At 46.2% G+C, this 13,149-nt stretch overlaps 1 protein-coding gene across 1 annotated transcript in view; it reads right to left on the bottom strand.

Moving 5' to 3' along the window:
- ADGRF5 (adhesion G protein-coupled receptor F5) overlaps positions 1–12,890 on the bottom strand; it is a 91,696-nt gene extending 78,806 nt beyond the window's left edge. Inside the window, exon 1 of the mRNA XM_072944855.1 lies at positions 12,675–12,890. The gene's annotated coding sequence lies outside the window, so the exon portion shown is untranslated. The remainder of the gene's footprint in view (positions 1–12,674) is intronic.
- Positions 12,891–13,149: the final 259 nt, after the last annotated feature.

Here is a 13,149-nt window from a genome sequence, read left to right as displayed (position 1 = left end):
GAATAAGTGTACATGGTCAATTGACCAGGACTTCTGGGTCCTGCCTGTGACCTTCTTGCCAGAATCTCAGGGTGGCGTCCAGAGTCACCACTGACGAGCTCTCTGGGTGACTCTTGTGCAAACTGTTGTCTGAAAAGTACTGTTCTACAAACCACACAAACCACCCCTCCTGCTCCACCACAAAGTGCTTGCTTCACGGGGTCCTCACCTCTTCCCCCAGTTCAGCCTACTTTTCCCTTTTCCCCCCATTTTTCAGATGACATCAAAGCAAAAGAGACTCATCATTCCCTCCCTTAGTGATTCTTTTCTACACGTAGGAGTCCCACTTTAACACGGCCAGCGGAGTGGCCAAGCTCGAGGTATCCGGATTGAACATGGGCAGGGCTAAGCTGGGGTTGGAACCCAGGTGGGATCGGGGTCGGGGGGACATCAGGAAAGGTGAGGGCACTGCTGCTGCCCCTGAGCTGGGGCAGGCGCAGAGGAACTAGACAACCAAATCAGCATGTTTGGGGAACTTCCACTAAAACCCCTATGTGAAAATTAAACAGGGGAATAGATCAAGTTAATAAAAATGTATTGTTTCTTGGACTCAGTGAAAGTAGTTTTCTGCTTATTTCCTTTTTACACAATCACAGTTCATTCCACTTATTTTAAGTAACATCTCTTTGAACTCATTGTTTCAAAACTCCAAATTGGCTTTCAGTAAAGGTTGAATTTTGTTGTAAAGGTACAGAATGGGGGAACTTCACTAATTAATTTCCCTGGTGAAAAACTGTGTAGTATTGAAAAATCTTAAAGCATTTATTTAGCCCATTTCTTCTTTTTTGCATCAGAGATAGTTCATGGAATTAAATCTACTTTGGATGAATGAGGATTTCCCAACGCTGGAATAGCGTTGGCATTTCAATACTCTATATAGAGTTGTTGAAGCTGCTGGACTGATGATAAACCCCCACAAGGACTTGCTTGTTTAATGATTTGTGATTATTTCTGCTCCTGGAAGTCTCTCTCTGATTCATCAACTCACTCTTACTAAAGACTGTTCATTTGGCCACTTGCTGTTTTTCACATGAACATTTTTCTTTGAAATCTTTGGTGGGAGAAATTTAGTTGGTGACCATGACATAAAAAAAAAAAAGGAAGTTTTTTTGTTTGGGGAAGCAAAGAGAAACACAAAGCTTCCAGGACCCTTTCTTCCCCATCCATCCTTTCCCTCCTTTCTTGGTCAAAGGGCTTTGGGCTTCCCAGCCTCCTCTTGTCTTATCTACCAAGGAGGAAATAACAACCCTAGGATATATGTTGGTCTTGGCCAGTTGGCCACACTCAAGCACACCGATCTCACACGTCCACATTCACAGCCCATTCCATCAAGATGCAGATTCAAGCGGTTCTAAAAATGTAGAGAAACTCACTCAAAAGCCGCGGATCTAAAGCCCTCCAAAGGGGCAAACCCTCTGCTTGAGTGTTTGCTCTGGGCAGCAAGTGACTTCCGGCTTTGCAAACAAACGTTTCAAAGGGTTGATTTTTTAAATTCCCAAGAGCCCTACCAGTCACCGTATTTTGATCACTCACAGAGCAAAATGAGTCAGAATGTCAGGATATTGGCGTTCGATTTTCTTAAACTACAGAAATATTTCAAAGTCAAAGGAGCATGACAGCAAAGGAAATAAGAGATACACTCATTCTTCCTCCCAGGAATTTTCACATTTTAGTTCAGCTGAAGCATCACCTAAATAATGTTGCCTAAGTTCCTGGCTTCACACTCTGAGGCTCTGCTCTGTAAAGTGTCAAAGACCAGCAGCCTTGGCGTCACCCGAGAACACTCGTTAGAAATGCAAGTTCCTGAACCCACTGTAGATCCCCAGAATCTAAAACTAGGGGATGGGACCCAGTCATCTGCGTTTAAACAAAACGCTCAGAGGTGATTCTGATGCACACAAAAGCTTAGTAACCACTGAGGTAGAGCCTGATTATTTTTACCCTGGTGGTTCTCCATGGTTCTACTTTGCGGAAATTCTGATGCCTAGTCTCCAGATGCAGGCCAGCAGAATCAGAAGCTCTGCACACATTTAGAGAAACACCGGCAGATCGGTCGTAGCTGCTGGGTTGGCTCTTGGAAAGTCTCTCCGCTCGTAAAATGACATACAGTTATCTTCAGCTAAAACCCTTCATCTTTAGGGTTTCTGCCTCCACACCCAGCTTCACTTCTCTCTTTTACTTTCTTCTCTTCTTACCCTCCCCTCTCTGGACCCCTCTGTGCCCTGCAAGCACTGTGCTCTTCAGCCTCTGCCTGGAACTGCCCCCTTCCTCTGTTTTCCCTTGTCTGTGTCCATTGTCTTTCAAGGCCCAGGTCAAGGTCATTCTAGGCAAGGCTGCTTTGACTCCCTCTATGTGGGTGAACACTTCTGCCCTCACTTCCCTTGTCAAGGCATTTACTGAACTGCATGATGAAGGTTATTTGTGAGCTCTTCCACCGTCCTGAGATCCCCTTCGTCCCCACCCTCATACCCAAGGCAGGATCCTGTTCGTCTACTGTTCTGGGCCCAGCACCCAGCCCAGTGTAGGCTAGCACTCAGTCAGTGTGGGTTACCAGTGAACTCTCGAGGCGGCACGTTATTAGAGGTTCGAGGAAAGGTTAAGAGCATGGGCGGTGGCACCAGACTCCTGGGTGCAGAGTCCAGTTCTACCATTTACCAGCTGTGTAAGTTTGGGCAAATTGCTTAATCACTCTGCTCCTCTGTTGTTGGTGTTGATGACACTTTTGTTGTTATTTTTAATTGCTCTCTCTTGCTGAGATTCCCTCTGTCACATGTCTGTTCTGAGTGACTTAAAAAAAATCGTGTGAGCATGACGTCATTTAATTTTCACGATCTGTGAGCTGGTGAGCTATTCCCACTTGGAGAGGGGAGACTTAGGAAGGTTAACCAACCACCATGCCTCTGCTAAAACCTGTGCAGCTTGGAGGTCCAACAAAGTGAAGAATTTGAGGCAGAATCCAAACCCCAAACTCCCAAACCCAGCTCTTACTATACTATATACTATATACAATACTATATGCTATGTATTATACTATATGCTATATATTATACTATTACTATACTATACACTATATACAATACTATTGCTATACTGTTCCTATACTATATACTATACTATACACTATACTATACACTATACTATATGCTATGTACTATACTATATACTATATATTATACTATTACTATACTACATACTATATACTATACTGTTACTATACTATACACTATACACAATACTACATGCTATGTACTAATACTATATACTATGTATTATACTATTACAATACTATACAATACTATATGCTATACTGTTACTATACTATATACTATACTATTAGTATACTATACACTATACACAATACTATATGCTATGTATTATACTATATGCTATATATTATACTATTACTATACTATACACTATACAAATATTATATGCTATACTGTTACTATACTATACTAATACTATACACTATACACAATACTATATGCTATGTACTATACTATATACTATATATTATACTATTACTGTACTATACACTATACTATATGCTATACTATTACTGATGATACTGTGCTCCAAGACAAACAAAAAGTTAAACGCATGGTGGTATGAGGGATGGTGCCAAGCAGAACAGGATTCTCTTCTAAGCTTGTGGCCCAGAGAAGGGTTCAAATTCAGCAGGAAGACTCTCTGCAAAGATGAGCCCAGATGGCACAATCATTAACCCACTCAGGGGGATGCAGGGAAGGGCCTCTTAAGCCACTAATGTAGACAGTTTTCTAATCATAAGCTGGCAGGTATTTTCTAAATATTGTTACTTATGTATAATTAAATGTCCATCAGACTTTGGAGGAAACATCTAAGGTGCTGGTTGAAAAATGTGGACTCTGCTGCCCTTCTTGCCCCCACCCCCACCTTCCCCCACCCCCAGGTTTGGTTGAATAGATCCAGGTAGGGCCTGGCAACCAGGGCCCCCGTCAGCTTACCTCCTGGCGATCTCTAGACCACACTTGGACAAACCATGCTTGTATCTCTCCTATCCTATACGCCATTGACAGTTTTCTTGTACTAATATTATATATGAATTATTACAAAAACCTAAGAGAGACTGTGAGGGGATGACATTTTTCAACATAAATGGTGGTTCCCATATTTTCTCCTCAGAGCCGCGCTGAGGATGCAGAATATTGTCCCCACCCAGAGGTGGGTGAGCCTCTGGCTCTGCCTTCTGAGATCCATCCCTGCCCTATGCACTCTCCGGAGACAGGGCGACTGGTGGATTTGGTGCTGACTCAGTATCCAGGCTCATTCTCCTGGGGTCCCCATGGTTCTCCTTCAAACAACTCGGCAAATCAGTCTCTGTGGCTTCAAAGGATCTGCAGTTGGGGAAGGTTTGCATAACGCCAGCTCCGCAGTGAAGTCGCAGCCTTGACAAAACACTAGTCCGGCTGCACCACGGCAACCCCACTGCAGGTGCACGAGAACACCGTGTCATTCCGGACACATTTTGACATTTCCCCTGATGGGAAATTTCAATTCAACATGAAATCCAAGTTGTCTTTTGTTTCTGCTTGAAAACAGAGATTGAAAACTCAAATCGGAAGTGCTAGGAAGTGTAATTTCGATTTTGAGAGAAAATGAAATAGTGTTGCTTGTCGAAATATGTGTAGTTTAACTTACAAAAAATATATTTAAGTAAAAATTTAGTAATACATCCATCTCCATACAGTAAAGATGTTATTTAGGCTCAGGGATATGGTCACCAAAATGTCTGCTTGGTAAATGACACTTTTAAAACATTTATCGAAAAGGCAATATGCCAGGTGCTGTGCTGGGGGCTAGAAATAAAAAGATGAATAAGACAGCCTCCGTACGTCCTAGGAAAGAAGTGCATGGCAACAATGACAGAATACAAAGACAAAGGCATTACAACGAGGGACTGTGAGGATGCCCAGAAGAGAGGTCATCTCTGCACAGGGATGGGGAGACATGTAAAAAGGAAGTAATCTGGTGGCATTTAAAACAGGCTTTGGATGGTCAGTAGTTTACGTAACAGAGATGGGGGAACAGAGGGCTCTGGCAGAGGGATGAGCGGCAGCAGGCAGGTGCACAGATGGAGATGAGCAGGTGGTCCAGATCATGGCCATCGGGAGGCTGAGGGAACAGCAAAGGGAAAGGAGCTGGCAAAGCAAACTGAGAAGTAGGAGGGAAATCAGGAGACGGGAAGGCGGGGACAAGAGCAGAGAAGGTAGTAATCCACAAAGTCAGGTGCTGTAGACCATGAAGTGAAGGGGGTTAGGAGCCTGGAGGTCATAGGCAGTCTTGGCAAGAGCATTTGCTAAGGTGCGCTGGGGGTAGGAGAGGCGGGGAGACAGACCCGAGGGTGAATGGTTGGTGATGACACGAGGACATGAACATCAACAATCCTTTCACGCATTTCACAGTGAGGAGGAAAGGAAGACGGGCGAGGAGCCACAGGGTCGGCAAAGTGCTGCTCCTGTTTTGTGATGAGAAGGTCCTAATTAGAATTAAATGGGTGGGAAAAAGCCAATCAGAGGGGAGGAGGCCACTGGCCATCGGCTGGATGGCAGGGAGTGAGAGCTGAGCTCTGGGTGCTGGGAAGGACGGTCTCTGCCCTTGAGGCAGGAAAGCAGGAGGAAGAGATGGATGGTGAAGCAGATACTTTCGTGGAGTTGGTGGTGAGAGGCCAAGGGAATGATTTCCCCTGAGAAGGCACAGTGAGGTGTGTGTGTACACTTGTGTAGCTGTGTGTGCACACGGGTGTACGTGTGTGCCGGGTGCGCATGTGCACTTGGCCGTGCTGGTACTCGGAGAGCTGAGGATGAGGAGACGATGGGAAAATGTGTCTAAGGATAATTAGAATCCGTGGCTGCCTGAGGGCTCAGGGGCCTCCTCTGGTCTTCCTGGACTTAGACCCCCCGGTTATCTTGTTTCCTTGCACTCCCATGTGTGTCCACATATTCGTCAGATGTGCTCAAAGTTTCTTGCCCGCAGAACTTCTGCTTTCCCTGGGTTCCTAATAGAACTCAGGTACGGGGCATATGCTTGGTAAATAACTTGGTTGATGGAGAGCTCTTTCCACTCATTGTGCCCCCGCATTAGCCAGTAACCAGACTCCAAAGGGGAAAAGCAACCATCATTCTAGGAGGATCCTTCCCTGTGGATGGGGAACTGAAACCGGGTCTGCATTTGCAGTATGAAAATGTATTACGGTAAAGAAAGAAGAAACTTCACGGGATCTGAACAATGACTGGGTGCACGTTATAATGTTGAATGAGAGCTTTTGAAATAAGTTTTATGCATTATTACCTATTTTTTCTCCATCGACCTCCCCCTCACCACACACACAAACACACACACACGCACACACGGTATATATACATGTCTGTCTGCATGTGCAGCTGCAGGTGCAAACACATACAACCCAGGTCTGAAATCTTGCTGCTTCTTGGAAGTCTGGAAGGGTGATTTGTCTGCAATGTGGAGGCAGACAGGAGAAAGGGTTAAGTAAGGATCCTGAGCAATGCCTGCATTTGTCCTTTGAGGAGCAACAAAGAGAGGAAGCACAGCTTTTGTGGAAGGAAATTCCCAGGCCCTGCTTCGGACATTCGCAACCTGCCCTGTGAACCCCTGAGGGGTGTCTGATAATAAACACTCACAAACAAAACAATCCCTAAAAGCAATTTGACTAACATTCGCACATTTTTCACCAGAGGGCTAGAACACCTTTTCCGGCATCTGCGGACCCGGAGGGGACCTGGAAGTCCACCTGCTGGCAGAGCCCAGTGACCGCGCTCCAGCTCAGGGCTGGCATTTCTACGTGCAGGTCCTCTTGCCCCTGGGGTCTTTGATTCCGCAGGGGCCCCATCCTCATATGGGGCTGCTGGGATGCAGATCACAGACCCACACAGGGTGGGTGTGGACCGCTATGAGACCCACCTGCTCCTCTTCCATAGTGACCCCCAGACATAACCCTGAGCGTCGCAACCTTGACTAACAATGCAGTGACCTTCCCAGGAGAGAGGAAGGTTTGACAGAGGCATGAAAACTCTCCTAGCAAAGTGTGCCCGTTAAGTAACAAATTAAGCTTCTTCCTCTGCAGTGGCAAGAAACCACGCCAGAACCAAAACAAAAAAGCAAACTCCCAAACAACAGCAACAAAACCCCTTGGAGACTTGATGGCAAATATTTTCACAGTAATTTCTTGTAAGGAGCTCAAAGCGTATTAGGACCAAAATGCAAAACCATAAGCAAAAGTCTAGTTTGGGTCAGTTTATTTGCAATGTTGCACCTTATTTCTCCCCAAAAGGATGTGAAGTTTGTTGCATCTGTTTTGTAGATAAATAAGTCAGGGATCAGAAACTGGGCTAGGATAATAGGAAAGTTGTAGGTGACTTTCTCGTGTGTGTGTGTGTGTGTGTGTGTGTCTGTGTGTATTGGGGCTGTGTGTTCATGCATCTATTTTTTAATACTATAACATGCTTCAAAACTCCTTTATTAATTGCAGTGTAACCCAGGATCTTCGAATGACATCCTCGTTTCTGAGGGAGACCAGAACTCACTTCTCAGCTCCGGTGAGGCTACAAATAGAAAGCTGACCCTCTATTTCTGAAATGCCATCATGGGCCTCTGGGATATTTTTAGATGATATAAGCATACATGTCTACTCATTTGCATGTGCCCAGAGCTGCCGGGCGACCTGCATTGTGACCCCAGCATTGAGGACCGCAGAGACGCGGGAATGACAGGTCCAGATTTCACGGTGGGCGGGGTGACCCAGAGCCTCGCACTCAGGGCCCCCGCCGCCCTTTGTACCGTAACAATGCGCGGAAACACACGCTTGTTAGAGGAAATTCCCAGGACCGTAGGTTTGGACATTAGACAGTTGCTCTGCTATGCGGGGTGGGCTAATGGGCATCTAAAAATAAATGTGCTGGTCTGCCTGGGCTTCTGTGATTTTGTCCTGCATAGTTGATTACATTTCAAAGGAATTTTTTTTAATTGTTTTCAAGAAAGTGAGCTTAGGGCAAACCGGGAGAATAAAATATATCATTGTTTTGTTTCGATTTGACAAAATGTAGGGTTTACTGATACTCATTTCTATGGAAAAGACAACAGCTTCTTTCCCATGAGATTTCAAAACAAGCTTGAAGAAATTCAAAGCATGTTGAGATGCCGTTCACGCAACTGCAGAAAGATGTGACGGTTTAAAACTACAAGAGCAGACAGTCTGAGACCCCGAAGGATGCGGTGTTAGCAAAGAATTCCAGGGTAGATGCAGCAGTGATGTGAGTGATGTGTGCAGGGCCCCCTAAGCTAAATTCTCCCTTCTGGAAAAGTCTCCAGCTCCTGAGCTGGCAGAGAGGCTGTTAATGACGTGGCTAATTTAGTACAGAAAGAAAAGTGGGTGTAAAATGATGGTTGATAAACTCAGAACAGGCGGCCAGCTCCAGCCAGCTCTCCTCTTCCAGCAAAAGTCAAATATCCCACTACAGTGCTCAAAATTTAGAGGATGGTAGGACCATTTATTCTGTACTTTTAAATGTTAGATTTCTGGATGGCGAAGACTCCATCGCCCGCATCCCAGGGTTTCCATGTTGTAGAACAGCGCAGATCAGGTACAAAGCTCTGAGTCTTACTGTTTCTTGCCTGACCCGTTTGGCTGAAAATGCACAAAATGTGGCACTTTTCCATCAAATAGGAATGTGTTTGCAGCACAAGAAATAACCTACAATCTAGTTAAAGAGTAACCCGAGGAGAGCGGTTTGGAGTGAACTTTTCCCATCTCATTGTTCTCATTTCTGTTTTGCTTTTTCCTGGAACTCCAACTTAACTTGATTGCTGTTACATAGACCCCATTTAAAAAGAAACGCAGCTGATGGGTAAGGCTAGATGGTTAAAAGGCAGCCTGGATCATTCTGTAGCCTGGTGTTTGTTTGTTTGTTTGTTTGTTTGTTTGTTTTTGCAAACCTTCCTTTTGGCGGCTTGGTTTGCACCCTGATATAACAAGACTTTCAGTAGCTTTGAGCGGGAAGGGCCTTGAGGTCATCACCCAGACTCCACCCAGCATGGGCATCCCGTTGGGAACACCCGGGCCACGGTCTTCCAGGGTGCTGGAACTCTGCCCAGGACAGGGCGTTCACCCTGCCACAAGGCAGCTCACCCAGTTTTAGACAATTCTGATGGTGGGTAAATCTTCCCACAAACTGAGCTAAAACCTGTTCCCCTAGAATTTCCAGGTGCTGATCGTCTGTTAACCTCTTTTTAGAGCGATCTTTAAATATTTGAAGCCAACCTTCCAGGGATGCAAGACTTACTTCTCACTTTAAATGTCCCCTGGTTCCTCCAACTAATCTGCAAATGACAATTTTCTCATTTTCACCATCTTGGCCAGCCCCCTTCTTTCCCGATCTGATGTCATTTTGGAGGCAACACAGTAGGTACTTGAGCTAATTCATCTTTTCTACAACCTTGTTTGCTAAATATCACCCTGCCTTTTCAGAAACAAATCTAAGACTTCGAGAGGATACAACTACTTATTGAAAGAAGTGGCAGATGGAAGATTCAAAGAAGAATTAAAGAAGAAACGCTGAGCCGGTGTAGGCAAGATTGACCTCAGATACATCCTCGGGCAGGTCGTTAGAAACCTCCCATGCAGGTGAACCTCTTTTCTGTTGCTATGACGACATGTGCTTAATAACAGAGGTTAATGTGAATTTGAAAGATTAGGAAATGACCAGCAAACACGTTGGCTGCTGGGAGGCGGCTGCAGACAAGGTAGGTGTGTGGGAGGTCTGGAGGCAAAATGATGCATAAGGAATGGTGGATGGGAGCAAGAAGGAATTTGAAGGGGATCCGGGGTCCAGGGTCCAGGGTCCAGAAGGCATTTCGTTTGGAAGCTTCAGACAATGGGGGAGCAAGGCCAGAGGGCTCAGGCAGGGGAAGGGAGGCTCCTTGAGCGTGCCTGGAGAGTCTGCTGCAGCCTAAGGCTGGTGGGTTGTGTCTGGAGAACAAACAGAAAGTATCTGTGTCCTCCCAGCTGTCCACGCACCGCGTGGGAGCCCAGAGCTCGGGGACAAAGGGCGCTCTGGCCGGCCCCCAGCACCTGCTCCTAGGTGAAATCTGATTAAGACACAAGTCTTTATGTGGGAAAAGAAAAAATGAAACAGCCTCTGTAAGATCACCTCTTCGCCGGTTTGACTCAGAGAAGGACAGAGCGCTGCCCTTCGCATCATCATGGAGCCAACAGAAGTGAGCACAGGGGAACCCTGGAGATCATCCTCTCTCTACATTCACGAAGACAGGGGCTTCTTTTCCTGCCAGCTCCCTGTCTTGTTCACCACTTGAGAAAATCAAGATTCAGAGAATGGCTGTGGCCCCACCCACAGAATGGATGTGAAGTGGTCTCCTGGCAAAGGAGTTGCAGGAGCTGGACTCTGTCAGGGCGCTGACGCACAGCCCAGGTTTCTTTCTACTAAATCACACGGCCTGCCAGCTCCGAATGTCTTTACTTGGAGGTGCCAACTTTTATTAGAGATAAGGCTTTCAGATTTCCTTAACGCTTTTTAGGGAGAAGCAAGCTAGTAGATGGGGAGGTGCGTGGAGGCAGGACTCACCTGGCATGTTATCCAGTGCCTGGTTCTCGGAAGGGGTTCATTATGCTGAAAGTTGAGTAAGTCTCTGACTTGGAGTGGTGGAGAATGAGGGGCACTGATAGTGAAACACCTGATGGGAGAGACTATTCACAGAGCCAAAAAGAAATCGATTCTAGAAGGTACGGTCTGTGGCAGGTACTCAAAATACTTGGTGAAAAAAAAAAAGGAATCTAGCAACTCTCTTAAAGGAGAGTGTGGGGAAAATGTTATAGAGCTTGGCCATCCCCTTGGAAAACTTCCAACTACAGATCTCAATCTGGTGATCGGTTTGGGGTCTTCAGACAATGTAATCCATTCATTTGTTGAGCCATTTGTTCATGAATTCAAAAGCATGAGGCACAAGCCATGCACCTGGCATTGGTCCAAGTGTTACAGATTCAGAAGTCAATGACCAGTAACTCCTCAAGGATGAAGATAAACCTAGCAACCATTGTTGAATGTGCTAAGGGCTATGACAGAAGCATTTTGCTGAGTGCTATAAAATTGCAGACTTGAGGGGCACTTAGTATAAGGTGGACTGGATGAGGCGGGTGTAGGGTGGACCGATCAGGCTGCACGGGGTAGTTGGGTGAAGATGAATGGAAGGATATGGGACAGAGAGAACAGCACGCATAGACCTGGGTAGGCATCAGAGCTCTCTCGTCCAGGGGAAATGGAAGGTATTCGGTACAGCTGGAAAGTCTGGGTGGGGAGAGGTGAGGCTGACAGGATGAGAAGGAGCAGACCCTGAAGATCTGGTCTACCCTCCTTAAGTGGGGGTTTCTCAGACTTAAATGTGCATAGGAATCAGCCAGGGACCTGGTTAAAATGCAGATTGAGTAAGTCTCAGGAAGGGATGGAGAGCCTGCATCTCTAACGAGCTGCTTCACGCTGCCTGCTATAGCTGGTCCCTGAGCTGCCTTTTAGGTAAGCAGGCTGTGAGCAATGGGGAGCAATGGAATGCTTCCCTGAGAAGAGTGACATTACCAGAGTTGCATTTTTCCAAGAGCCCCGTTGCAGGGTATGGAGGATGGGAGAGAGGGAGATTGCGCTGGGGTAAAATACGTAAGTGGCAAAAATTTTGAGCATCTGAACTAAGTTAGGAAAGAGCAGTCAGCTTCCAAAGAAATGGGTATAAATGGACTAGTATTCTATGGAGTTGCTGTGAAATATTTCTCCAGGAGGAAAGGTGGCTTCTAAGGACAAAAATGAAACAATGAAAGTATAAAAGGCAAAAAAGATCAAAAAAACATGGCATGTTATTTGAATAAGCCTAGATCTGCTCCCCACTTCCCCAACTGGGTCTCAGTGAACACAGAATCTTGAGCTCCAATAATGACTGGAAAATACAGCCCGCTAAGGAGAGCAGCGTCCCTGCAGGAAGTTATTACCACAGAGTAAATAAAACCAGCTTTCTCAGCCATCCCTTGATAGCTACTGTCACTCCTTGCATCTAATTTCAGGAAACGTCAGGAAGAACAATTGTTTCATAGCAAATTCTGGAAAATAACACGAGAGACAGCCCACCGGATCCAAAAGTAGAAACACCAATTCAAATTCCTGTTAGAAAATCCTCTGTCAGGTCTAGAACATCTCTAACTAAAAGGAATGACTCAGAAATGAGTAAAATAAAAAAAATAATCAAGGGAGGGGTCTACATTGTTGAAAAGGAAGGGCAGGTGGTAAACTGTTTCCCCTTAGACAGCAGCCCCCAAATGCAATTTCTAACGAGATCTGCCCTCCAAAGGAAGCCTCGTGTTCTAGGTTCTAAACATCCTTTATCCACAGATGCGCAAATTCAAAACAACGGAAGGTCCTCTCCTCTCTCACTATGTTTCCTCCTGGTCCTGTAAATCTCAACCAGACGCACAGGTTGAAAGCACGCAGCCAACTAGAAAAGCCATAGGGCCACACACGTCCGCTTCAGCACAGCGTGGTCCACAGCCAACAAGACAAAATAAAAGAGCGCAGGGGACCTACCTTTCTCTTCTGGGCTTTGCAGGCTCCTGAAATTTAACCTTGTCCTGGAGAGCTTCCCAGGAACCTCTTTGGGGAGGTGAGACTTCAGGGTCCCCGATTCAATCCCCCAGCCCCGGGAGGGTGGGGTTTCCCAAGACCAGCCTTCAGATCCTCGGGCTCACGCAGACCTTAGGGAGCAGAGGTGAGAGTGCCTTCTGGCCTCTGCTGCAGGAAGAAGCTGGGAGGCTCAGTGTGCCTGGCGGTGGGGGCGGAGGCTGGGGGAGGGGAAGTCATCTGGGAACTGTATTAAAGACGAGATCCTCTCCACATGATTTCCTGTATTAGACGCCTGCTGCCTCTCTCCAGGCTCCCTAGAGGAAATAAGAAATTTAAACGTGTCCTTTGACCACTGGCAAGAAGGGAATAAAGCTGCTGAGCATCATGGACGTGAGAATGAACAGAGCAGCAGGCGGGGCGGAAGGGCCAGCCAGCTTCG

This window comes from Vicugna pacos, chromosome 20 (assembly GCF_048564905.1).
Source record: "Vicugna pacos chromosome 20, VicPac4, whole genome shotgun sequence".
Lineage (NCBI taxonomy): Eukaryota > Metazoa > Chordata > Mammalia > Artiodactyla > Camelidae > Vicugna > Vicugna pacos.
This window is presented reverse-complemented; position numbering and strand designations above follow the sequence as displayed.